This window comes from Hemicordylus capensis, chromosome 2, assembly GCF_027244095.1.
Source record: "Hemicordylus capensis ecotype Gifberg chromosome 2, rHemCap1.1.pri, whole genome shotgun sequence".
NCBI classification, from domain to species: Eukaryota; Metazoa; Chordata; class Lepidosauria; order Squamata; family Cordylidae; genus Hemicordylus; species Hemicordylus capensis.
The window spans coordinates 368603238-368630048 of NC_069658.1; the positions used below are offsets into that span (position 1 = coordinate 368603238).

General features: G+C 41.4%; 1 protein-coding gene across 6 annotated transcripts in view; it reads left to right on the forward strand.

Annotated features, from left to right (window-relative positions):
- Positions 1–26811, forward strand: part of SLIT3 (slit guidance ligand 3) — a 731964-nt gene that overhangs the window by 213821 nt on the left and 491332 nt on the right. Inside the window, exon 1 of one of the 6 annotated variants that reach the window (XM_053288113.1) lies at positions 25364–25405. The exons of the other annotated variants lie outside the window; for them this stretch is intronic. The gene's annotated coding sequence lies outside the window, so the exon portion shown is untranslated. Of the gene's footprint in view, positions 1–25363; positions 25406–26811 lie in introns of those variants that run through there. 6 annotated transcript variants of the gene reach the window in all.

Here is a 26811-nt window from a genome sequence, read left to right on the forward strand (position 1 = left end):
CCCAAGCACCAGAGTGCCATGGCACTTAGAAATTTAACCATGAGAAAAATGGCTCAGCGGTTACATAATAGCAGATCCACCTCCTAGGGCAGAACATGCTGTCGCCACCCTTCCCCACTTCTCATTTCTGCACCACCTTTTGTGTTGGACATCTTATTCAAGGTAACTCCCCCCATTAAAACAACAGTTCTTTTGTTAAAGCTGAGATAGTGAGATGTGAACTCTTTCCCCATGGGAAGAATATGCCTTTCTTCTACCTTTCATTTTTTAAAAAGCTTTTTGAGGAGTGCATGCTTAAGTAATGCACTTTCAAAAAATATGTATTTATAGGACTTCCTTCAGATGTTAGAACAGTATGAGGAGATCTGATCCCTCTCCCACTTCTTCATAGGAATGTGTTGGCACTAATTCTCCTGACTAGGATATTCAGAAGTGGCATTAACATCTTCATTTCTGTCAGCCCTGTTTCTGTTCTAAGTATGTTACTTGTGAAGGGAATAAAGAGAAGTCTCTCTACAGTGTCAGTAGTTAAGTCCAGTAATTTTGTCAAGTGTCCATTATCTGGCTCCTAAATTCTGGCATTAGTTCCTAAATCCAAAGAAAATTAGTTAAGGCCTATTTTTGTCTTGTCTTCTTTAGGCTAAATATACCAAGTACCTTCAACTTGGTTTCTAGACCCCTCATCATCTTTTGTTGCCCACTCAGTCTACTTTATCAACTTCTGCCTTAAATGCAGGGTCCAGAATTGCAAACAGTATTCCAATTGAGGTCTAACCAGCACAGAATAGGGTGGGCAATGATTTTTCATGATCTAGACACCATTATTATTTCTTGTTTACACCGACAGACAGGTGTTATTGACTGGTTTGTTTTATCCAGACATCGAGTCCTTCCCAAGGACCTGGGATGCCAGAATTTTATTGTCAATTGTTATAGATATCGTCGCAGAATATAGGCTGTTCCCAGTAAAGCTGCTTTTTGTAATTGGCTGATGGTGATTTCTGTGGCCCCTATGGTGTTGAGGTGCTCTTCAAGGTCTTTTGGAACTGCACCCAGGGCGCCAATTACCACTGGGATTATTTTGGTCTTCTTCTGCCACAGCCTTTCAATTTCAATTTGTAGATCTTTGTATTTTGTGATTTTTTCTATTTCTTTTTCTTCTATTCTGCTATCCCCTGGTATTGCTATGTTGATTATTTTGACTTGTTTTTCTTTCTTCTCAACAACAGTTATATCTGGTGTATTGTGTGGCAGATGTTTGTCTGTTTGTAGTCGGAAGTCCCATTATATTTTTACATCTTCATTTTCTTCAACTTTTCAATTTTATGGTCCCACCAATTTTTGGCTATAGGTAGCTTGTATTTTTTGCAGATGTTCCAGTGTATCATCCCTGCTACTTTGTCATGCCTTTGTTTGTAGTCAGTCTGTGCGATCTTCTTACAACAGCTGATTAGGTGGTCCACGGTTTCATCTGCTTCTTTACAAAGGTGGCACTTGCTGTTTGTGGTTGATTTTTTGACTTTTGCTCTTATTGCATTTGTTCTTAATGCCTGTTCTTGTGCAGCCAGTATTAAACCCTCTGTTTCTTTCTTCAAGTTGCCATTCTTAAGCCATTGCCAGGTCTTGGTGATGTCTGATTTTCCACTTATATTGTGCAAATATTGACCATGCAGGGGCTTATTTTTCCATTTTTCTGCTCGGTTCTTGACTTGTCCTTTCTTGTAGGCCTGCTTTGTTTCATTGGTGTTGAATAGTTTAGCGTTATTGACCATTTGAAGTGCATATTCTTCACTGAAGTGCATCTTCTTCATCTTGATATATTCTTCAAGGCCTCTTTTCTCCTCCTCTACTGTTTGATGGACTTGCAGCATTCCTCTTCCACCTGAGCTGCGAGGGAGGTATAGCCTATCAACATCACTGCAGGGGTGCAGAGCATGATTGATGGTCATGATTTTCCTCATCTTACGATCTAGCGTCTCTAGCTCTGCCTGGGTCCAGTCTATTATTCCTGCAGTGTATCTGATAACAGGTATAGCCCAGGTGTTTATGGCTTGTATGGTGTTCCTGCCATTGAGTTTGGACTTGAGGATTTTTCTAACTCTCCTGATGTATTTACTTCCAATTTTTCTTTTAACTTCAGTGTGTGTGATGTTATCAGCCTGGAGAATGCCCAAGTATTTGTAAGGTTCTTTCTCTTCCAGGTTCTTGATCTTGCTTCCATTGGGCAGTTCTATTCCTTCTGTTTTTCTTATTTTCCCTCTGTTCATTATTAATGCAGCACACTTGTCTAGTCCAAACTCCATTGCTATATCGCTACTGAATATACGGACTGTGTTTATCAGTGATTCTATTTCTGACTGGGACTTTCCATACAACTTCAGATCGTCCATGTACAGCAGATGGTTGATTTTACTGGATGTTTTAGATGTTTGGTATCCGAGGCCTGTTTTGTTTAGTATTTGTGAAAGTGGGGTCATGGCGATTACAAACAACAGAGGGGATAGTGAGTCCCCTTGGAAAATGCCTCTTCTAATGCTAACCTGTCCAAGTGTCTCGCCATTGATTATTAACTGTGTACTCCACATGCTCATTGCTTTTTAAAATAAATATCTGAATGTTTTTACTGACACCAGTTGTTTCTAAACATTTTAGTATCCATGTGTGAGGCAATGAATCGAAGGCTTTCTTGTAGTCAATCTATGCAACACTTAGATTGGTTTTTCTTCTCTTGCAATTTTCTAAAATCATTTTGTTAATCAGCAGCTGGTCTTTTGTGCCTCTGGTATTCGGGCAATTTCCTTTCTATTCAACTGGAAGCTGTTTGTTAGTTAATAAGTGGTGCATCACTTCATCTTCTATTATTCCTGTTGTTGTTGTTGTTGTTATTACATTTATATCCCACTCTTCCTGCAAGGAGCCTAGAGCGGTGTACTACATACTTGAGTTTCTCCTCACAACAACCCTGTGAAGTAGGTTAGGCTGAGAGAGAAGTGACTGGCCCAGAGTCACCCAGCTAGTATCATGGCTGAATGGGGATTTGAACTTGGGTCTCCCCGGTCCTAGTCCAGCACTCTAGCCACTACACCATGCCATGCCTCTAAGGCTGCATTAGCTTTTTTAGAAACTTCATCACACTGCTGGCTCATATTCAATTTGTTGTCCACTTAGACACCTATTTCCCTTTCACATGTACTGCTGACAAGTCAGCCCCCCGCCCCCCGCACATCCCATTCTTGTGCATTTTATTTTTCTTACCCAAATGAAGCTCTTAAACTTAATCTTGTTGATATTGACCCAGTATTCGAGCTTGTCCAGATTGGACTGAATCTTGATTCTAAGGTTTTAGTTATTTCTCCTCCTTTCCCAACTTCAAGTTATTTGCAGATCTGACAAGCATCCCCTCTATTATTTCCTCTAAGTCATTTATGAAAATGCTGCTCAGGACAGAGCCCTAGGGTACTCTCCTCAATACTTCCTCCAAGATTATTTGGGCCGTTAATCAGTACCTGCTGGGTACAGTTGTTCACCAGCTGTAAATCCTTCTAACAGTAGCATGATCTGGCCCACATCTCACCAATTGTCAAGAAGGATATTGTGGGATAATTTGTCAGTTTGGACCACTTCTCATGTATAGGGATCAGGGATAGTGCATTGGATTACCCCCATCCTTCCAGTCCTTCCTTGGGGGTAGGGGGAGGTTCCAGAAGGTGATGCTGGGCAATTTCTGCTCGACTCCTTGGCCTCTGGCCTATAGAGTCCTATAAGTTTCAGTATTGTCCCTCATGCTGTTTAACATCTACATGAAACTCCTGGGAGAGGTTATCAGGAGGTTTTGGCTGAAGTGTCATCAGTACACAGATCACACTCAGCTCTACCTTTCCTTGACATCCAATCCTAGGGAAGCAGTGGATGTACTGAACCAGGGGCTGGAGGCGGTGATGGTCTGGATGTGGGCTAGGAATCCAGGCAAGATATAGGTGCGGTTGGTCAAAGGAAAAGCCATTTGGGACTGAGTGATTCAGCCAACTCTGGATGGGGTTGTACTCCCCTTGAAAGAGCAAGTGTGCAGCTTGGGAGTGTTACTGGACCTGGCTCTGCTTCTGGAAGCTCATGTGGAGGTGGTGGCCAGAGTGCGCCATTGCATCCCTTTCTCGAGAAGGCAGATCTGGCCATGGTTACCCATGCCTTAGTCACATCACAGCTGGATTACTGCAATGCGCTCTACGTAGGGCTGCCCTTGAAGAATATTTGGAAACATCAGTTGGTGCAGAATGCAGATGCCAGAGGTTCTCTCTGGAACTGCTCACTTAGAGCATATTGCACCTGTTCTGAAAGAGCTGCACTGGTTGCCAATTTTTTCCTGGATGCAATTCAAGGTGCTGGTTATTACCTTTAAAGCCCGTAACAGTTTGGGCCCTGGATACCTGAAGGACTGCCTGCTTTCAAAGGTTTCTGCCCACCCAACAAGATTGTCATGGGTGCCTTTGCTCCATGTGCCAATGTTGAGAGAGGCTCAATTGTTGTGCACACAGGACAGGGCCTTCTCTGTTGTTTTCCCCCAGACTCTGGAATGCTATCCCAGCAAACATTTGCTCTGTGACAGCTGTAGCTGATCTTAAAAAAAACAACTAAAGACCTTTACTCAGGCGTTTACCTCCTAGAGGCTGCCAGGTTTCTCTGCTTTTACTTTTTGCCCTCTCAAGACTCACCTTAATAAATTCAGGCCCATCATCATGCTGGAGAACCTGCTGGAGGCCGCATGACAACTACAACTATGGTCCGTCCTTTCAGATATCATTCCAAATAATAATTAGCACAGAAACTCTGGTTTGTAAGTCTTTCTGAAACAAAGGTTTCTGGTTTGCTAGCTCTTTGTAAACCATGACTTATCAGTTCAGACACCAAACCATATTCACACTTTCTTAACAGTGGTTTTGCATAGTATGAATTGACTTCATCAAAGCATCATTTGGAACATTGATTATACAGGTGAAACTTGGAAAATTAGAATATCGTGCAAAAGTCCATTAATTTCAGTAATGCAAATTAAAAGGTGAAACGAATATATGAGACAGACGCATTACATACAGAACGAGATAAGTCAAGCCTTAATTTGTTATAATTGTGATGATCATGGCGTACAGCTCATGAAAACCCCAAATCCACAATCTCAGAAAATTAGAATATTACATGGAACCAAGAAGACAAGGATTGAAGAATAGAACAATATCGGACCTGTGAAAAGTATACAGTGTACTGTGCTTGATTGGCCAGCAAACTCGCCTGACCTGACCCCATAGAGAATCTATGGGGCATTGCCAAGAGAAGGATGAGAGACATGAGACCAAACAATGCAGAATTGCTGAAGGCCGCTAATGAAGCATCCTGGTCTTCCATAACACCTCATCAGTGCCACAGGCTGATAGCATCCATGCCACGCTGCATTGAGGCAGTAATTGCTGCAAAAGGGGCCCAAACCAAGTACTGAATACATATGCATGCTTATGCTTTTCAGAGGTCCGATATTGTTCTATTCTTCAATCCTTGTCTTCTTGGTTCCATGTAATATTCTAATTTTCTGAGATTGTGGATTTGGGGTTTTCATGAGCTGTACGCCATCACAATTATAACAAATTAAGGCTTGACTTATCTCGCTTTGTATGTAATGCATCTGTCTCATATATCAGTTTCACCTTTTAATTTGCATTACTGAAATTAATGGACTTTTGCACGATATTCTAATTTTCTGAGTTTCACCTGTATCTTGTATTCATGATGATACGAAAACATTCAATTCTAAATCAAAGATTTAAATAATTTAGTTCTTATTTAAACTTAGTTCTGCAAAAATATACATAGGGTTGCATTATTAGTCACAATTTTGTCTAAGAATATTAGTCACATTCTTTAAAAATAGGAACTTGACATTGTAATACCTTGTTGGGATTTTTAAAACATTACAAAAGCAGGAAAAATTAAAGGCAGCAAAAATAAACTAAAAGTCTTTAGCAAGAATATGGCTGATATTATGACTTCACCACTTCCCTTCTACTTAGCTTTTAAGGAAGGTTATGAAAACATTTATATAATGCTCAGGAAACAAATGGTGATACGCACGGTAATTAAAACATTTTTATCCCCATGCTTGATGGCAGGCAAGGAAGGAGGGGTTGGCTGGGAATCTGTTTAGTCAATTGTCCTGTATTATTCTTGATGCATGGAGTGAAACATTGAAAATGAATTGATAATTTATAAATGTTTCCAGTAAGCCGGTACGTGCTTGGCTCTGTGTGTGTGTAGAGAGAGCGAGAGAGAGCGAGAGAGCATGAAACAGATTTTGCATCTGATTTCAAGCTCGAAACGAAATGCACGATGCTCAAAAGATTTCATTGAAACATTGGCAGAGTCAGCTGTTTCAGCAAAACAGACTCCAATCACCCCATTGTTCCCCATGGGTAGCTCCTTGGGACACCAAAGTGGATTTGATGGTAGGGCATGGTGCTACCCACCACCCAACCCACAAAAGAAATGGGCAAGCAGTCAATTTTTTAATTTTTTAAACTTTCCTTCCAAATCCCCACAGGATCGATAGGTTAGAAATTTGTTAAAAATCACCCGCTTGTCCATTTCCTTTTTGGGTTGGGTGGTCGGGTGCACCCATCATGCCCTACCACCCAACCAACTTTGGTGTCCCTAGGAGCTACCCATGGGGAACAGTGGGGAGTTGTGTATTTCCCATTGTTCCCTGTGGCTAGAACAAACAGAGTACACAATTTTGCAATCCTGCCTTGAAAAAACACTGCAGAAGCTCTCAGTAAAACCACTGCTAACTGGGCAAAGAGGCACCTTTTAAGTGTGGTGATTATCTTTTATTTAGCAGAGGGAGAATAACTGGTCATATCCACCACCAGCACAGTACCTCCAGTGACTGTTGCTGCTGTCTATCTTATGTTTCTTTTTACATTGTGAGCCCTTTGGGGACAGGGATCCATCTTAATTTTATTATTTCTCTGTGTATACTGCCCTGAGCCATTTTTTGAAGGGCGGGCAGTGTAGAAATCGAATAAATAAATAAATAAATGGGAATTTGTCCCTCCCAATGCAGAATACACATTTCAAACATAATCCAAAAATGGCCAAAAAATTATCACTGACCCAGAATCCACTGCCAGCCACAGTGTCTGCACTGCAGTAACATCATTGGCACAAGTTGCTCTTTCAAACACAATTATGACTCCTTACATTTGTAGCATTGCAAAAACTTCCACAGCAGCACCCTCAGCAGCAAGCATAGCCATAAACTCAACTACAGCCACTTGAGTTTCACTCAAGGCAAAAATGACCAGGCTCAAACTATCATACTTCAGACACATTATGCGAAGATCCAGCTCCCTTGAGAAGTCCATAATGCTGGGAAAAGTTGAAGGAAAGAGATGATGAAGATGACCAGCTGCAAGGTGGATGGACTCGATTACAACAGCAATGAATGCACCACTGAGAGACCTTAAAGGCCAAGTTGAAGACAGATAATCCTGGAGAGAATCTGTCTATGTGATCGCTAAGAGTTGACACTGACTTGATGGCACTTATCAATCAATACCTTGCAATGCAGATTGCAAAGCAGACTAAAGCAGTGAGTGAAGCACAAGTTAGTCTCAAGTCCACACATGGAGCTCATTACAGCAATCACCAAGAAATATTACACACTCAGTCTCTCTTTCTCTCTTCATTTCTTGCCACAACAATCTGAATCACAACTCAAGAAAGGCAGGCCAGGCACCCAAGTTCTGCCTTTGTCAATCTGAGATCCAGCGAAACCAGATAGTTATATAAGCAATAGGACAGCAAGCATATTTTATTTATTTATTTATTTATTTATTTATAAATAATATTTCTATACCACCCAAAACTTGTATCTTTGGGCAGTTATTAAGTGATGAGAAAAGAAAACCACAAAATAAAAACTTCCTTGATTCCGTTCGTCCTCTCCTGATGTAAGGGCTCTCCTCTCTCTCTCTACTTCCCAGTCCCTTTGAATACATTTTGGAATTCCCTCCCTTTTTGCTCCCCCTTTGTCAATCTGAAATCAAGCAAAAGACGATAGAACAATCGCACAGCATATTATACTCAATGCTGAGAAAAGAAAACCACAACATCAAAATCCCCTTCCTGCTGTCCTGATATATCCTCCTTCAAGAGAAGCATAGGGTCTCTCTTCCCCTCTGCCTCTCTTTGAAGAGGTTGGCAAAGTGTTGGCAACAGTTGTTCACCACAGATAATGCATATTTCTTAAATTTTTCATGTTTTTTTTAGCATTCCCCCAAAATTCAGGCCCATACTGGATTCGTGCCTTTGCTGGTTTGAAAAACACCATTCTAGTGATCTTGGGGTAATTATTGTTCAAAATCCTCATAATAACATGGAAATAACTAAGGGAAAGTTAGCAAAGAACATAATTAAGTCTACCCATTGAGAATTCTGAAGCCAGAGTTGGGAGGGGCAAGGGACATGCTGGTTCTGAAAATAGGTCTGATAAGGACAGTCTATGAACACTCTGGCACTTGTAGAGTCAAACAACCATTCATCCTTCTCCCTTTCCTTTCATGGGCATTTGTTTTCTCCCTCAGTCCCCATTTCTGTCAGTCCCACCAAACTGGGGAAGCAGAGGCCCTCAGCAAAGCTTGGAATAAATTACTAGAAAGTATAGAGGCGTATCTAGGGAAAATAGCGCCTAGGGCACGCACTGAAATTGCGCCCCCTGTCCAAACATCTGACACCCATCTTTCAGATAACTTTACCATAATATCAGATCAAAAATACAAGTCAAGCTTGTTAAGCTTTTAACATTTCAAAAACTATTTAGCAGTGGACATAGCCATACCAAAAAATGCTGGAAAACTACAAATTTCAGTATGCTGGGGCTCATGAAATACCCAAATACTATGTGGAGGTGTACTTGGAAAACTAAATAGAAGTGCCTGTCTAATTCTCTAGTATGCTTTGTAGCATCACTATTACATAAGTTTTAAAAATAAATGGAGAATTTGACTTTTCCCAGATACTCTGAAAATAATTAAAGGATATGCAGAGTAAACTGTGTCACTGCTTGGAATATATTCTAGTATTTCAGAAAGACAGTTAAAATGAGAGAAAGAGAGCAAGAAACTCCCAGTGGCCTTAATACTAAGGATTTCACACTGATTCAAAGACAAACTCACCATTAATAGCCATATTATTAAGACATCACATTTAACTCACTTATCACAAGACGCAAAGTAAGAGCAAATGAATACAATCCTAGCTCATAAGCTTCAGCTCAGTATTCACAAGCCCTGATTCTCTGTACATAGTGCCAATCGGAATATGTGTACAGTGACATATATTATATTAATTATTATTTTTTTTAAAAAAAAAAATTACCTGTAGCCCCTTCGGGGGGCTTCCTAAAGGCCATGGGGGGGGTCTACAAAGGTTCCCCCTCCCCCTGCTGGCCTCTAGGGCCTCTCAGGGACCATTTGAGCATGTGCAGTGGTCACTAAAAATGTTTTTTAAAAATGGCCACTGAAAACAAAATGGCCACCACACATGCTCAAATGGCCTCTGCAAGGCCTGGCATGGCCTAGGGCCTCACAGAGGCCATTTGAGGATGCACGGTGGCCATTTTATTTTTGGTGGCCATTAAAAAAAATTTTTTTTTTTAAATGGTGCCCTCTTCAAGTGGTGCCCAGGGCACGTGCCCTGCCTGCCCCACCCTAGATATGCCCCTGAGAAAGTAAGTCCATTGATACCACTGGATTTTACTTGTGACTAAATACACATAGGAACTGGGACCAGCAGAGATCCTAGGCAAGAATGTGGACCCTCTCTTTTCCTCCCAGCCCCTCAGCAAAGCATAGAAGGGGGGATCCTTTTGAGGGGGGGATCCCATGTATTTATTTGGTACGCACTTCTGAGTGAATATGTATAGTGTTGGGACCAAGGAACCTATGCTAGGAAGTTCCAAAGATGGAACCTCATGGAAATCCTAAAAACCATTCCCACCCAGCGCCAAGAAACCACCATTCTGGTGCAGACTGCTCTTGAACATGGAGGTTCTACACCAGAGCCAAACTGCTTCTCTTGGCCATACTCAAGAAATGAAGCTTCCATGTTCACAGGCAGTTGTGCTCACGTAGAACTTTCATATTGAAAGGCATTCTACACCACAATGACATATTTTGGCACTGGGTCGGAATGGTTTCTGAGATTTCCTTGCTGCACTTTTTTGGAGCTTTCTGGAAGCATGTAGCTGAGTACTGTGAGAAAGATGATGCTTGGCTGGAGTATACATGCTTTTTCCAGCAGCATTTTGATAACTCAACCTGCAATTCTATGTGTACACCTAGAAGAAAGTAAATGCTATTTACTCTCATATACTGAAAGGAAAGTTAACCAATTCCTGAAAAATGGTTGAGGGAAAGGAGAATAATTGAAAGATCCTTTTAAGCATGTGAGTGGGGAGGAAATGTAACAAATTGTTCTGGTAAGGACTAATTCATGTGTTCGTGCATCTGCCATCTTGAATCGGGGTGGATGACATCATTACTAACTTTACCATCATGGCATCCCTTTGTGTCCCTACAGTTGTAGCAAATTTGGTTCAAATCAGTTAGCCCACTTGCATATTAAACGTTTATGCATCCACCATCTTGAATTGGGGTGGATGACATAATCACAAACTACACTGTTGAGGTGTCCCTTCAACTGTACCCAATTTGGTTCATATTGGTCCAGGCATTGAGAACGAAGTTGATAGGGGAGACTGATTCTTTCTCTTTCTCTCTGCCGGGTGATTATTAAGATTACTTTCCTTAAGGAAAGTAGGCTAAATATCCTGTGAGGTAAAACCACCACCACCCCACTCAGCACACAATTTGTTCTCAAAGAATCTGATAATTAGCCAAAGCATCCCACAGGGCATAAGATCTATTGAAAACAATTTAAAACAAAAATGCCAATAATTTCTCCTCTCCTACATTAGAGAATACAGCAAGAAAGAGATAGTAACTGGCTAATGAGGAACATTATTCAAAGTGATCATACTGAAATTAAAATAACATGTTAAGGAATGCCTAATGTACTTTTAATTGCAATGATACTACTTTGAGTAACCTATTATCCTATCAGCCATTAAGCATTGTAGAATCCTGAGGCTGAAAGGGAATAAATCTATTCCGTCTATGCTCAGAGGCTATGTAACTTGTGTGCAATATGTTAAAATGCTGAAAGAACTCCCTCATCTTAATTATATTAACAGAACTGTGACATAAGGAAAGGTTCTTTGGTAGGAGTTTTCTCCACCATAGTAGCTCGCTCTGTAATTGGAGGATAGATTTTCCTTTCTCTTGAAAAATGACTGATTTTGATCAGTATTATTTGACAGTAAATATAATATCTTAAGCCTTGTTTGACAGTTACTACTCATGCCTCTCCAGACTAATAGTATTATTGGCCTCAGTAACTGGACTGGGCACATAATTATTCTTAAAACTAAGAGTATATGTATGTATTTTATTTTAACACATTTCTTTACTGCCCAATACAGTATAGAAATCCCTGGGTACAAGTCCCTGGCTAGTTCACAACCTAAAATCACAACAATTAAAACATTAACACAATCAAAACAGTTTAAAATACAGATAAAAACTCAGTTTAAGGTGAGAGTTAAGCTGCTTTACATTTTTACTCATGCTCTAAAAAGAATGGAAATTGCAAGTTAAGGTGCCCATCATTATGCCTGCTCCATATATGCTGTAAGGACTTTTTACAGTCTGGTATATGATTATGGCTTTAGAAATGAGGTTCTATGCACCCAAACTTTGCTTTGATCAGAGGTGTATTGGGCAGAAATTTACCAGGGGCATCTCTACGAAGTGATTGGAGAAGCTACCCCTGTTAAATGTCTGCCTGGATGCATCCCTCCCCAGCCCAATGTCCAAGTCTAAGTGTGGGTGCATGGAGCCTCATTTCTAAAGCCATCATCACATACCACATTGTACAAAGTCTTTACAGCTTATATGGCACAGAAGTTAAGATGGGCACCTTAACTTGCAATTTCCATGCTTTTTAGAGCACAAGTGAAAATGTAAAGCATCTTAAGTCTCATCTTAAACCACAGGTTTTTGGATTACTGAACACACACACACACACTCACACTCACACACTCTCTCTCTTCCAGGAATTAAAGGATGTAATTTGTAATAAATGCAACAAACTTAAGGTTATTTTAAAATCTCTTCCTTCTTCCTTCCTTCCTTCCTTTCAAGTTAGGAAGTAGGGTTCCATGTTGAAAAACAGTATTTCCAACTGCCTGCTGTAGTTTTTGTGTCTTCAAACTGTGTTCTAGAACTTTGATTTGTGTTTCATTGGTTGTCACACTGGTACTACTAGCATAAACCCTGAGTAATAATGCAGTTGCTTTCTACAGTGGGGAAGCTGTGGTTACAACACAGCAGAATATGGCCTTCCCAAGAGTACAGGAATGGGCAATTTATCCTACGTACATGCTGCATGTTACATCATGCATATATTCATGTTCTTAAATGCATAGAATACGTGTTTCTTCAAGTACATAACAGATTGCACTTCCCAAAACTGTGTGCAATGAAAAACAGCAGTTTAAACTGAAACTGGAAATTTTTAACCTCTTCTCTGATACTGAGTGAGACCTGGACATTATCTATATTAGGTTAGATCACATGATCATTATTTGGGTAAGAGAAGCATCCTACTTATTCAAAAGGTGCATGTGCTCCTGTTTTGTGATTGTGAGCAAGTAAAAATTGAAGAAGGAGACGAGGAGGGAAGTGGTTATGTGTGAGATTCCCACTGGGTAGGAGGGCTTTTCCTGCTACCTCATTAAACAGGGTAGGACGGAGCCCTACTACCCACCAGGAGCCTCATACATGATCACTTCCTCACCACCTACTTTGCTTTTTGCTCACACATGATAAGAACATAAGAACAGCCCTGCTAGATGAGGCACAAGGGCCATTTAGTCCAGCATCCTTTTTCACACAGTGGCCCACCAGATGCATCTGGGGAGCCCACAGGCAAGAGGTGATCACAAAATGGGAATGCACACAGCTCCTGAGCTTGGGTAGGATGCTTGTCCAACCCAATTAATGATCATGTGAACTAGTCTACTGGCAGTGCTTCTTGAAGGTGTCAGAGAGGGGTCTTTTCCAGCCCCATCTGGAGATGCTGGACACTGGGACACTGAACCTAAAACTTTGTGCATGTAAGGCATGTACTTTATCATGTAGCTTCAGCTTTTCCCTTCACGCACCAAGGAGGAATAGGAGAGAGCACAGGAACCCAAGGCTGCTCTGCTCAGGCACATAATGTTAAGCCATGGTTTAGTGTTAGGTTTGCATGCGGACAGTACAAGGTAATTTGTTAAAGCCACACGAGCGATTTCCTTGTGGCTATTTCTTGTGTTCCAGTTAGGAGCTGGCTAGAAAACCAAATAAACTTAATGAGAATGCAATTGTTAAGAAAGCTTCCAGCAGTTTAGTAATGTTGTGACTTGCTTTTCTCTTATCCAGGAAATCCTAATATGAAACTAAAGCAAGGAAATTAAGTGCTATTGCATGTACCAAATAAGCTACTCAACTAAGGCTTTTCCTAGATTAGGAAACACTCTTTCCTCATTAAGAAATAATTGATTGTGGTCAGATGTTGTGATAACTCTTGGGAGATTTTAAACCCAGCACCTTCATCTGAGGCTCAGCATGTCAATAATGGATCTCTGGTGGGATGATGCAGCCGTAATTGAGATGCTGTACCAGCTGGAATCCAGATGAAGAATGCCTTTGAAAATTTAATCACAATCACGTTGTACATTAAATACTTATCTGTCTAGGTTGCTAAAGAGTGGAGGAAATGAAGTTGTCAAGAAAAGTGGGAGTTTACAATGCAGGGAAATGCACACCTTTGGTCCAAGAATGTGGTTATTCAGATAAGATAAAAGAATTCTTTGGCATCTTATTTATATTTTCCATAATGCTTTCCAAGTATTCAAAGCTGGTTTTTTTCATATTAATGGTTCAAATATGTTTGTTTATTCTTATTTTTTATTTATTTTTACCTTTTATATCCCGCTTTTCCCTCCGAGGAATTCAGAGTGGTGTACATGGTTATGTTTATCCTCACAACTACCCTGTGAGGTAGGTTAGGCTGAGAGATACATGACTGGTCCAGACTTACTCAGTGAGTTTTGGGGTTGAATGGGGATTTGAACTTGGGTCTTCCTGGACCTATTTATTTATTTGATTTATATACCACCCTTCCAAAATGGCTCAGGGCGGTTCACAACATGATAAAAACAATTAAAACAAATCAACAATTAAAATCAAACCATTAAAACACAATAAAACCAATAAAACAGCTAAAAGCCCTGAAAACCAGGGCAACAGTTTAAAACAGTTTAAAACAGTTAATCATTTAAAACTCTGGAAGGCCAGGCCAAATAGGTAGCTTTTAAGGGCTCTCTTGAAGGACAGCAAGGACCTAGTCCAACACTAGCCACTACGCTATGCTGTCACTCATACTGGTGATATAAGACAACAGTGTGGCACCTGTAGCAGCCAGTGAGAGGTGGGGGGTGGGCTTTAAAAATAAATTAGCAGGTGCTTACCAGCATTACTGCAAACTGTCTCTAGTAGCGGCGCTCGGCCCGCCTTCCCACGTGGGGCAGCGGCGACACCCCGCCTCCACCCTCACCAGATGCTACTGTGGTGTGTGTCTATACGTACTTGTGTGTGTAAATTAACAATTTAGTTAAACAAAAACTGTTGAACAAAGTACTGTATGCGTAAGTACTATAGCTGTGAGAAGACTATATAGACACTAAGTGCTATAAATGTAAGAAAGCTGCAAAGAAGTTTGGCTTGCCTGAGCAAGGTTTTTCAGTAGTTGTCATGTTCAACAATTCATGTTATCTGGGGCTGTGCTCATTTCCCCTCAGTGGGCAAGCACGTCCACCTCTCTCCACGACCAAGTAGACTGTTTAACGCATGAGACAGGCTCTTCATGCTGACTCCCAGACACATGGGGCAGGCATTTTCCTCCCCTGCTTTCATGAGTTCAGACTGCGTGTTAGCAGGCATTGACATGGAGACTAAGGCTGGTGGTCTGCATTGAGGAGGAAAGCGGGGGGTGGGGTGGGGGCTGCTGATTTCTCCATTATGTAAAGAGGAGAACTTCCTGGGGTTAACGTACACATTTGTCGTAAATACATGCATTTAGTCATAAATAATAAATAAATGGATTTTATTTAGTTAGTTCTAAAGGGGTTTCTTGAGGACAAAACCACAATGTGCACATTAATCCAGGTGCTTCTCTTGCTTCATATCTGTAAACAATGCAAAACACATTTAATTATTGAAAAGTATCCAGACTGGGTTATCTGAGTACATCAGTTTGTGTTTTCTGCAAGCAGTTAGTATGTGAAGTGGTATTTGAATAGGCAGTAACTTATAAACATCATAAACCACATGTAGCCAGTAGGGAACAGTAAGTAGGAAGTAGAATTATCCAGGAGACGTATACTAGCTTCAGGAAAGCATATGTCCTTAAGAAAACTGTGTGTGGAAGAAATCACCATGAAAACATTTGCTACACTTTAATATTTATGCACTTCATTGCAAATAAATGGCATGCAGGGTTGTATTTTAACCATGAGAGCAGTGGTTCTTAATCTGGGGTGCATGCACCCCCCGGGGGTACAAGATGCCCTTTCAGGAGGTGCAAGAAATGCCCGATTTTTAAAGATTATTTTGAAAGGTAAATAATCAAAAACACAAATTAAGCACAGGCATGTAAGTCCATCTAGTTTGTTTCATCAAACCTATAAACATTATAATACACATTATACCTTTTGAAACTATTATATAACACAAAAGCATAAAAGATGTTATGAAATAATAACACTAAGTCTGGCACAGAACTCTTACCACTAGCAAAGCAATACAAGCAGTGAAAACATAGCCGAAAGACTCATGCATGGCTTCGCTGATTGGCTCAGGGCTGCTCGGATCACTTTTGCAGTGAAATTATCGTGCTACAACATACAGTGTACCGCCACATTGCAGGGTATTTCTTGATGCATGCGCAGATGATGTGGCAGCACTGTGGCTTTGTTTGAGTAGCGGTTATTCTGCAACGTCTCTGGATAGTACTTGTGAATTTTACTTTGAAATTAAAATAAATATGTACTCTTCTCTTTCATTCTAAAGTTATGATATATATAAATAATTGTCCTATTTTAAATAACTGTCCTACTTCCATGATAGTTTGGTAAGGGGTGCAAGAACATATTTTGAGAATGAAAGGGATGCAGACTGCAGTCAAGGTTGAGAACCACTGCATTAAGAGCGTTTAATCCGTGCTTAGCATTTACTGCTGCAGTACTGTGGTTTAGTGAGAAATTTAAAGAGCCCTTTCTCATGAACAGAGAAAGGGCTCCAGAGGGGCAAGGGGAGAAAGCCTCGAAACGTTTACCTCCCCTGCAGACCATCCTCTTCCCCTTGCTGAGCGAATGGATCGTTCGTCCAGATGGTTCCCTGCAGCAGGAGGTTTCTGGGGCTGGGAAGCCCCTGAAACCATCCTAATGCGGTGCATTATGGGATGTCTCCCGGTGCCAGTTGCGAGGCTTCTTGCATCTATGTGCTGTGTGGAGCCGTGCAGCACCAACATGCGATCAGTTAGCCTGGTTTCTGGGTGCCCTCGCCCTCAAAACCCAGACTTAAGTGGCTGGCTCCCCAAGCGGGTTTGCCACCATGCTGCCGCCAGGAGCCATGTGGTTCCCAGCAGTTCACACTGACCGGCAAAGTCAGACTGGACTTCCTTAGCCCGGTTTTGTCTGCACGTGTAAATCGCTCCAAAGCCTTTGTATAAGCAAACAACAAATTCTGTCATTCTGTAGTATGTTGTCCTGTTTAAGTTATGTCTGATTTTACACCTCTTCTTCAGTTCTGAAATGTTATTGGGGGTTTTTCTTTCACATTTTAAACCAGCTCTCCTCTTGGATCTCTTGCCAGGTCCTCTTTAATTTTTTTTTATTTTTGTAGGCTTTAAATTGGTTTTAAATTAGACATGATAAAGAGACATTTGAAAGTGGTTTACTCTGCTGTTGTAGAACTGCCACCATGCAGGCAGAATGGTAACAGATGTCTCTAGAAGACTTCACAATTTTGTTCTTATAAATATCAATTCATTGTAATAGTGGGCAAATTTGCCGAAGATTTTTTATATTCATGAATGTTATTCTTGCTGTTGTTAATACAATGCCTTCCACGTACTGTACCTGGCACATTACAACAGATGAGGGGATAAGTCTCTGCCCTGAGGAACTTGCAATCTAGAATCAGGTACAAGGGAGACAACAGAGGAAGTGGAGGCAGGATAAGAAGATGTGGTTATTTCATAGACATGTACTGTACTTAGACTTGTTGCAACAGGGTGTGGGGACAAGGGGGTTGTGCCAAAGGCTTCATGGAAAATGTAGGTTTTGAAAGATTGTCTTTCCCTACTTCTTTTCAAGAGAGAGAGATTTGTAGTTGAGCTAGCATGCTTCCAGTGACAATTGTGTGACAGCTGAGTAGGGGATGAGATGGTGGCAAACCCAGATGCTCAGTGGTAGAACATCTGCTTTGCATGTAGAAGGCCCCAAGCTCAGTCCATGGCATCTCCAGGTGGGGCTGGTAAAGACTCCTGCCTGAAGCTTTGGGGAAATATTGCCAGTCACACTGGGACACATTACAGCAGGGTTTCTCAACGTGTGGGTCCCCAGATGTTACTGGACTTCAACTCCCATAATCCCCAGCCCCAGTGGCATTTGGTTGGGAATTAAGGGAGTTGAAGTCCAATTACATCTGGGGACCCACACGTTGAGAATCCCTGCACTACAGTCACACTGTAGACACACTGAGCTAGATGGGACCAATGGACAAGGTAGCTTTCTATGCTCCTGTAAACCTGTGCTTTGTTAGAAATCTAAGAGGCTCTTCACACAAGCAGTGTGAAAAGCCTAAAGGGGGTTTGCGGGGAGATCAAAACTTGGGGAATCGTTGGCCAGGAGCCCCACAGTCTCCCAGTCTTGGCTACAAGCAGCTGAGGCTGGCAGACAATTGGCAAAACAGGGTTAAGAGAAGGCTCGCTCTCTTAACCCTGTTTAAGTGGGTGGCTGGCTCAGTGGGTTTGCTGTCGAGGTGGCGCCAGGGTCAGGCACAATCCCGGTGGTTCTCATGAATGGGTTCTCATGCATGGGCAAGCCCGGGTTTGCCTTTGCATGAGAACAGCCTCAATCCATAATCAGCACGCTGAGTAAAACCCTGGCTTCTGAACTAGATATGCTGTTAAATGAAAATGCTTTCATCCTATAGACTTTGACATGCAATGCAGAGTACAAGATGGAACACTTTTCTGCTTCTGCCACAACAGGATATGTTAAGGAGTAAAAATGTGCTAAAAACACTTTCTTAAGCTGTAAAGAGCCCAAACAACCCTGCAATCTTAAACTCATGTAACAGCACCATCATTGTTATGTTAGGATGAGATATAGTGCTTGTCAGAGTACAGAGAAAACTAAGCCAAACCATTCCTCTGCAATAACTTGTAATGAAAGAGTAATTATTTTGATTGTTGTAAATTGGCTTTTCCTTCCTAAACATGTGACTGTAATGTCTCTGTTTTTCTAATGCTAATACGAATGTTTTATTAGGAAACCACAACTTGACGTTGGGAAAATGCATAACACTCAAAGATAACCCAATCTTCTTTGTTCTCTGTGGGTTTTCTTGCTATGTACTGAAGTATTTTAAATCGTGTGTGTGTCTTTCTGTCTGTCTGTAAATACAGAGAAGCGTGTAATTTCAAAGCAGGTTTATTGGATAAGTTTGACTTGGAGTCCTGTAACCCCGAACTGCTGAGAGAGTTCAAATGCACATGCTTTTGAAAACTGCTTCCCTATGGTGCAATCCCAAACTAGTAAGATGTAAGTGTATGAATGAAGCAACCATAACAGCAGAATCAATCACATAGGTTTTTCACAAACTCTTGATGACTGGTTGAAAGGCAGGGCAACAATAATAGGAGCAGAATCCTTGTGATTGGCCCTCTACCTCAAGGCTACTTCAGATTTCCTCTATCAAATTTCTGAGTATGGTGGGCTTGTATTACAGGTAAATGGCTTCCACACTGCTGTGGATGTATGCGGCAAGAGACAGAATATTGAGTCTTTGAGCTAGTGGATACTAGGCATGTCCACCCATTATGTTCTGGGGGGAAATGTCAACGTGGAGCATAGAAAGCTGTAAAATATAGAGTGGGATGGCTGGTCCATCTAACTCTGTATTCTCTACACTGACTGGCAATGGCTCTCCAGGGTTTCAGGCAGAGGTCTTTTCCCAGCTGTACCTGGAGATGCCAGGGATTGAATCTGAGCCTTTCTGCATGCAAAGAAGATGCTCTACCACTGAGCTAATGTGTATCCCCTCTCCTGTCCGGGTGGGGGCAGGGGGCGGGAAGCAATAAGCTGGAAAGAGTAAAAGGTAGAAGAGAGTCTGAAAACCATCAAGGTGAATGTTTCTCTCAACTCTTGGGAATACTAGGAGTCGGAAGATATGAGAGAGTCAATCAGGTTTCAAGCTGCTTCTACCCTTTGCTTTTTCAATATTTCCCCCTCAGTCTCACTTCTTTCAACACCTTCGGCAGGGTCAGACGATACCTCTAACTGGTGCACTGAATCACATGGGGAAAGTGTGGACATACATGTTTCTTCCTCAATCAGTTTGTAAGTAGTATTTATAAGTAGTTTATAAGTTTATAAGTAGTATTTAATAGCATGACGAGGGGATGCGGTTTGAATGTTCTGTCTCCCATACAGTTATGTGGCAGTGAGATGGTATACTGAGTGTGTAGCAGATTTGCGCACTCATACTGCTTCCCACATGGATCAGTGGGGCTGGTCAGATATACCATCCTAACCGGGGCTTTGTCTCTTCCACCTCTTTCTCTCCCCATCCCTTCTTCTTTTATTCCTTTTTGTCTAGGCACTCTTCATTTCACTCTCGTGTCTGTAGCTTCCTGTATTCTCCATTCAGGCTTCTGTGACATCATAGCAGGTCAAGTTGACTTCCTAGATTTAAGTAAGCAAGTAACTAAGACCAGTTGCCATGGGGAATTGTGAAACCTTCTTCTGGATGTTTTAAAGCAGAAACTGGGTAAACATCTGTCAGGAGTTGTTTAAGTATTGCAAATATTTCTGTAAGCATGAAGGTCTTGATGGCCCTGGAGATCCTCGGCATCATTATGAATCACTTTTAGGATGCCTTAACAGAATCTGTATTATGAATTTACGTCTGCTAGTCAGCTTATATGAACAGAGGCATTCCCATTTAGAAAATGTGATCGCTCTCCATATAGTGACTTAGAACATGCACTTTTCTCATCAGGAACCAATTTTACTGTAAGCATAATGCCAAGAATGGTGCATGCAAAGTCATGCATGTAAGGCATGCTTCTGGAAACACTAAAACACGCCCCTCCCCCCCCCACACACTGGAAGAGGAGCTGAGAATTGTTCACCACTGCCGTCTTTCAGTATGGAACCTGATATTCTACCTTCTGCTAACTGCTTTTGCAAAGTAGGAAAGGCTGTGAAGCTTACAAAAGTTTACAATTATTTTATACTTGAATCCCTAACTTAATTTTCATCTTATTATCAAGTGTTGAAAACCTGTGTTAGAGTTTTGATATTGTGACAGGAAAGCAAACGGCTATGGCTGCAACCTTAAAGACATAGGAGTTACACCCTCCTGAACTCAGTAGGACTTGCTTCTGAGTAAACTTGCATAGGATTGGACTAAGTGTGTTGAGATTATTGGCATTTGTACCTACTTGTTCATACTGAACCCTTTTAAAAAAACAACAACTTTCTGTAGGAAAAGCTGCTGCTTTTCCAAAACCTGCATGAACTGGTGGACTGTTTAACCTGCTTTTCTATAAATATCATGAAAAGACATTCATACAGTTTTTCTCTATTGATGGAAGTAGCAACAAAGTAAGTACCTTTAGAGACGGAAGCAACATCTTTTATTTAACAACCCATCCAGATTTCTCAACCTCTTTTCTCTCCCTACTGAGAGAATTAGTTTAACCATGGCAATGGACTGGGCTGGGGATCAGCCAGCCAATATGATGGTATAATGACCTACAGAGAGCTTATTCCACAAAGTGTGTGTGGTACAGGGAAGTCCTGGTCCATCTCAAGGAGCATTTTACCACAAAAGGATGTGGTACCCTTGGCTTTCATTCTGACTTTGATTGGCTATATGAACGAAATGTGGTTTCCTGCAGCTGTGTCTGCCTTAGGAGAGCTGAGGACTATTCCATGTGGTTGATGCAATATTTATAAAACTTTAAAGGTGATTAAAATAAAGGATTGTTGTCACCCTAGATCTTCAAAGCCCTGTGTGACAATATTGATCTTTCAGCCAAACAGCATGATGCGATAGCCAGAATAGTGCTAAGGTAGCTGTTTTTGTGTGCTTTCTTTGGCATAAAAATCAAAGATAGCATTTGTCTCTATCTTTTTAATTACATGGCTTTGATTTTATAAGTGTCATGTGTTTTGCCTTTGGGGATCTCAAAGGATTGGGCCTATGTTCCTAAAGTGACTGTCTGACTACTTGGTTCCACTTGGTTGATTTTTTTTTAAAAAAAAAATAAGCTTGATCCTCAGTTAAACAGGTTGTGGAATACAGAAACCAAGTCGACGAAAAGGGGATCGTTTTAGTCTTAAATGGTTCTTCCCAGGCCTTATTATTATGCTCCCAGAGAGGTTGGCATCCAGACTTTGGTGATGGTGGTTGGAATATGTTGTCCTTGTTCCCAGATTTAGGCTGCAATCCTTTCCACATGTACTTCAGAATTAGCCCCGTTGAATTCAGCAGAACTTCTCCTCATATACATGCATAGGGTTCGGCCATAAAACCTTTTGGGGTTTGGAGTGGGTGTAATTATGAGTGTTTTTCTTATGTGGTTTCAAACTCAGACTTCATCACCGATCCCCTCAGGTGAAAGCATCTATAACTGAATGACTTGGAATCCATTCTGCAGGCATATTTTCCCAGAGATGGTACCAGAGGTAATCCCCCAAGTGACAACCCGTTCAAACATATTGTGTGACTGGATCTGTCAATGGAACCACTTATGCTTCAGGTTCTTAAAGGGGAAAAATAGACGCACTCATGGCAGATAGATCTGTCATTAGCCATGATAGCTAATGTTTGCTCTCCGTTTGCTGTCATCCTGGTAACCTCAAGGACTTCCCCTTACTCTGGAAGATAAAGGTCAGGCATATGTTTCCTCCACATAAGTTGCTCACATAACTGCAGCAACAAAAGAACAACACACGATTCCGATCCAGAAATTATTTTGTACAAATGTACAATTGTCTGTACACTGTTTATGTGTGAATGATTGTACCTAATAGCGCAGCGGGGAAGTAACTTGCCTAGGGAGCAACAGGTTGCTGGTTCAAATCTCCGCTACTAAGTTTACCAGAACTATATTGGGCAGCAGTGATATAGGAAGATGCTGAAAGGCATCATACTGTGTGGGAGAAGGCAATGGTAAACCAGTCGTGTATTCTACCAAGAAAACCACATGGCTCTGTGATTGCCAGGAGTGACACTGACTCGACAGCACAACCAGATCAGACTTTCATTTTAAATATGAAACAGGGTACAGGTTTCTCAAAAGTGTACTCCTGTATCTGTGTCCCACATCATGTATAAATCACTGTACCTGTGTACAGATCTGTACCTGTGTACATTTGTTGTACAAGTGTTCAACATCATTGAATAGGACTTCTGATATCCTGATATAGCAACGAGCAACACACTCCTTGAGTTTGCCTAGATTTCTTAAAACAATGAGTTCCCCTCTCCCCATTAAAAAAAAAAAAGTTTGTGACCCCCTTGGGGTCTGCTAATATTTAGTGGGGAAAGCTGTAAAGCACCCATGAGATACAATGTGATATAAATCAAATAAACAAATAGGTTCAGATGGAGTATCTTTTGGAGGGCAGATGCTTTCATGCTCTGTTTGTGAGCTTTTGAGAGGCATCTCTGGCTGCCCAATGTTGAAAACAGGATACTGGGTCCTTGTTCTGATCCAGCAGAGCTGTTCTTAGTCTTCTGTAGCAAATGTGTTACCTGTGGAAGCTTTTTAATCAGGGCACATATCCTCATAGAATTGAAATGTACCTCACATATTTCTCATATCACCTACATAGCTGTCAGATAATGAGGGTAGGAGTGTCAGTGAATGGGCACAACAAAGATAAGTAACTTTCTGTGTGGATGTATAAGCTGGATGCCTGATTTGATCGCATGGCTTTTCTCTGACTATTGGATTGCAATCCCACTTCATGCTCAAGATAAGACCTATCTCTGGATGTCTATAAATTGAGATATGGGCAATAGGATGGGCAGAGGAGTTGTACAAATGTTCTGCAAAAAGTAGGAAAAAGGAGGCTGTTTGTTTATCTTTGCTCACTTTTCAGCCAGAATTTTCAGCTTCTGGCTATTCAGGGCTTGAGTTGCTGTTGAATTCCTAATGTTTATCTACACACCAGGCACTCAACCACACTGGCTGCACTGCCAAAAAGACTTCAGCATTTTCGCGAATGGACCACCCTGCCGGTGGGTGAGGTGTGTAATTCAGTCTCAAAGAAAAGATGCTGTGCAGAGGCTGCTTATTATGTTGAAGTGTGTGTGGTTTTCTGGGAGGCATTACTTGGCAGTCCACAGAAAATATTAAACTTTCCTTGACTTGGAAAGGCCAGGATGACTTAGATTCATGGTAAAAGGTCTGCAGTTCATCTCTGCTGTTAAGTGTTTGTGTTCAAACTGATGTGGTCAGGGGAGGTCTTGACTTACTTCTGAAGTTTATCCTTGCATCCTGGATACTCCTAAGCAATGACTGCTGGGAATTACAGTCTCTTCTGCCTTATAAAGATACTTTTCGAAAGTGGGGTTATTTCATACCTGAAGAGCATGATAGTCTATCAAAAAGACATTGCTGACATCCTGACCTGACAGAAATCCTGCTGAAATTCAGTAGTTCTTTAGAGAAACTCTTGAGTGGTACTACTGAATAACTTAATCTGGATGTCAGCCACTGATTGCAGAAGATTCATGGGAAGCTACATCTATTTTCAAAAAATTGAAACCCCTAACTGCTATCTATCTTTATTTACCTACCTACCTTTGAATATATACACCAGCAATTAGAATTTCCCCTCCTCACCATCCAGATAAAGGCTGGTCAAGCATTTCATCCCATAAGCGAAGTGAAGAGTCTTTTCTATTTTTAAGAACAGCTGCTAGGTCCTGTGGGTTGTATTCACCTATCATCACTGCTCTCCTGAACTGTCTGTCTTCTTGTCTTCCCTCCATTCACACAACTATTGCTGTAAGCCACCTAGTATGAACCTGCCTCAGTATATGGCTTGAGTTGAGAAGTGTGGCGGGTGGGTGGGGAGGCGGGGACTGGAAACATTTGGTGGGAAAATGGGATTTCCCCATCCTTCCCCCGCAAGTGGAGAGACAGACAAATTGGAGATTTTGGAAAAATGGGGGGGGGGGTTTAACGAGAGAGAAAGAAAGAGAAGTAAAGAGTTTCTCCTGTTTATAGTTGAGCTAATGCTGACTGCAGGAAGACTTCAATTTCATATAATAAAAGTTACCTTTTGATGTTGATCTTATTTTATTTCTTTTCATCTCTGCCTTCCTAATTTTCAGTTGGCAAAATATCAGACAAGTCCAGATGCAGCAGCTTGCAGGTAGTATATCTCAAGGTTTTACAAATTTGGTCATCATGCTGCAATTGTGCCTAGAAATATTATCATTGCACCTAGGGAAAAAACCTCATAATGAAGGCAATGGCTACATAGAGCAGACTAATCTTCTGCAGGGACAGAGCGAGGGGAGGGAAGAAGGGAGGTGCTGGATTGGCTTCAGTCAGAAGGGGCTCAGCTCCATCCACAGAACAAAAAGGTGATATCAGGAAAGGGGAAGTACTGAGCCCCCCCCCCCCACACACAACTGTCCATTTGTGTACTATTATTCCATTTGTCCATCGTGAAGGTGCAGCCTCCTGTCTCTGCTGCATCTGGCCAATCTCTTGCCTGTTCAACAGGCTGCGCCCAAGGAATAGGAGGATACACACCACCCTGCTTGGGCAGTGAGCTTCTCCATCTCCGCCCCTCCTGACACAGAGTAAATTAACATTAATTGGTGGGGAGGGGAAGTTGGCACAGGAGAGCAAGGTTTAAGTTTGCAGCCTTATTTTATGGGTAAGTCCCTTTGAATGCTATATCTTACTCCTAAGTAAAGATGCCTAGGACTGTGCTGCTTTTCTCTCTCTCTGTACTTTTATTGACTCTTGTAAAATATATATTTAAAATTAATTTTGTCAACAGTTGTTTGGTCTAATTCAAAAATAGAAGTTTTCATTGTCCAGGAGCACATTTCACAGGTAAATCTTTCTTAGCCCTTTCATCACCAAGCATTTTCTGTGAAATCTTTCAAATCCACTTCATCTAGTGCATACTTTATAATTTACTTTTACAACCAAAGATTAGGGGGTGGGGAGAGTGAGAAATGAAAGGGGTAGAAAGGGGCTGGTGTGGGGAAGGAGAACTTAATTGGGGGTTCTCCCAGCTACCCCTTTCAAAACAGAGATGGAGGAGAGAGGGAAAACAATGTTTGGCTGAAAAATAAATCTGGTTCCTAAATGTTTGGGCTGGCTCCTATATTCAAATAAAATAAAATGGGCCTGGTCTATTTCTCGCACTACATATATTTGTAATTATTGTTTAGTATGTTTATGACATTTAAAAGTAAATATTTGTTTGTTTATTCAGTTTATGTATCGACCTTACAAAAATGGCTCAGGGCGATTTACATCAATATCTTAGTTTAATTTTCAAAAAGAAAAAATCTCATGCAGTAACTATACTGTATATAGTTCATTTTGTGTCTTGTAAACTGTAATGTAAGTCTAAATGTAATACAAGCAGCATTGCATATACAGGTGAAACTTGGAAAATTAGAATATCGTGCAAAAGTCCATTAATTTCAGTAATGCAAATTAAAAGGTGAAACGGATATATGAGACAGACGCATTACATGCAAAGCGAGATGTCAAGCCTTAATTTGTTATAATTGTGATGATCATGGCGTACACCTCATGAAAACCCCAAATCCACAATCTCAGAAAATTAGAATATTACATAGAACCAAGAAGACAAGGATTGAAGAATAGAACAATATCGGACCTGTGAAAAGTATACAGTGTACTGTGCTTGATTGGCCAGCAAACTCGCCTGACCTGACCCCATAGAGAATCTATGGGGCATTGCCAAGAGAAGGATGAGAGACATGAGACCAAACAATGCAGAATTGCTGAAGGCCGCTAATGAAGCATCCTGGTCTTCCATAATACCTCATCAGTGCCAAAGGCTGATAGCATCCATGCCACGCCGCATTGAGGCAGTAATTGCTGCAAAAGGGGCCCAAACCCTGTCGAGGCCTTGGTTGATCTCTGGAATGGAGAGATGGCCCGGGCTGTTGACACGGTTGCCCCCAAGCGCCCTCTCCGGCTTGGTAGAGCCCGTTCTGCTCCTTGGTTTTCCTCAGAGCTTAGGGCGATGAAGCAACTCGGACGACGGCTGGAACGACGCTGGAGGAAGAGTCGTCA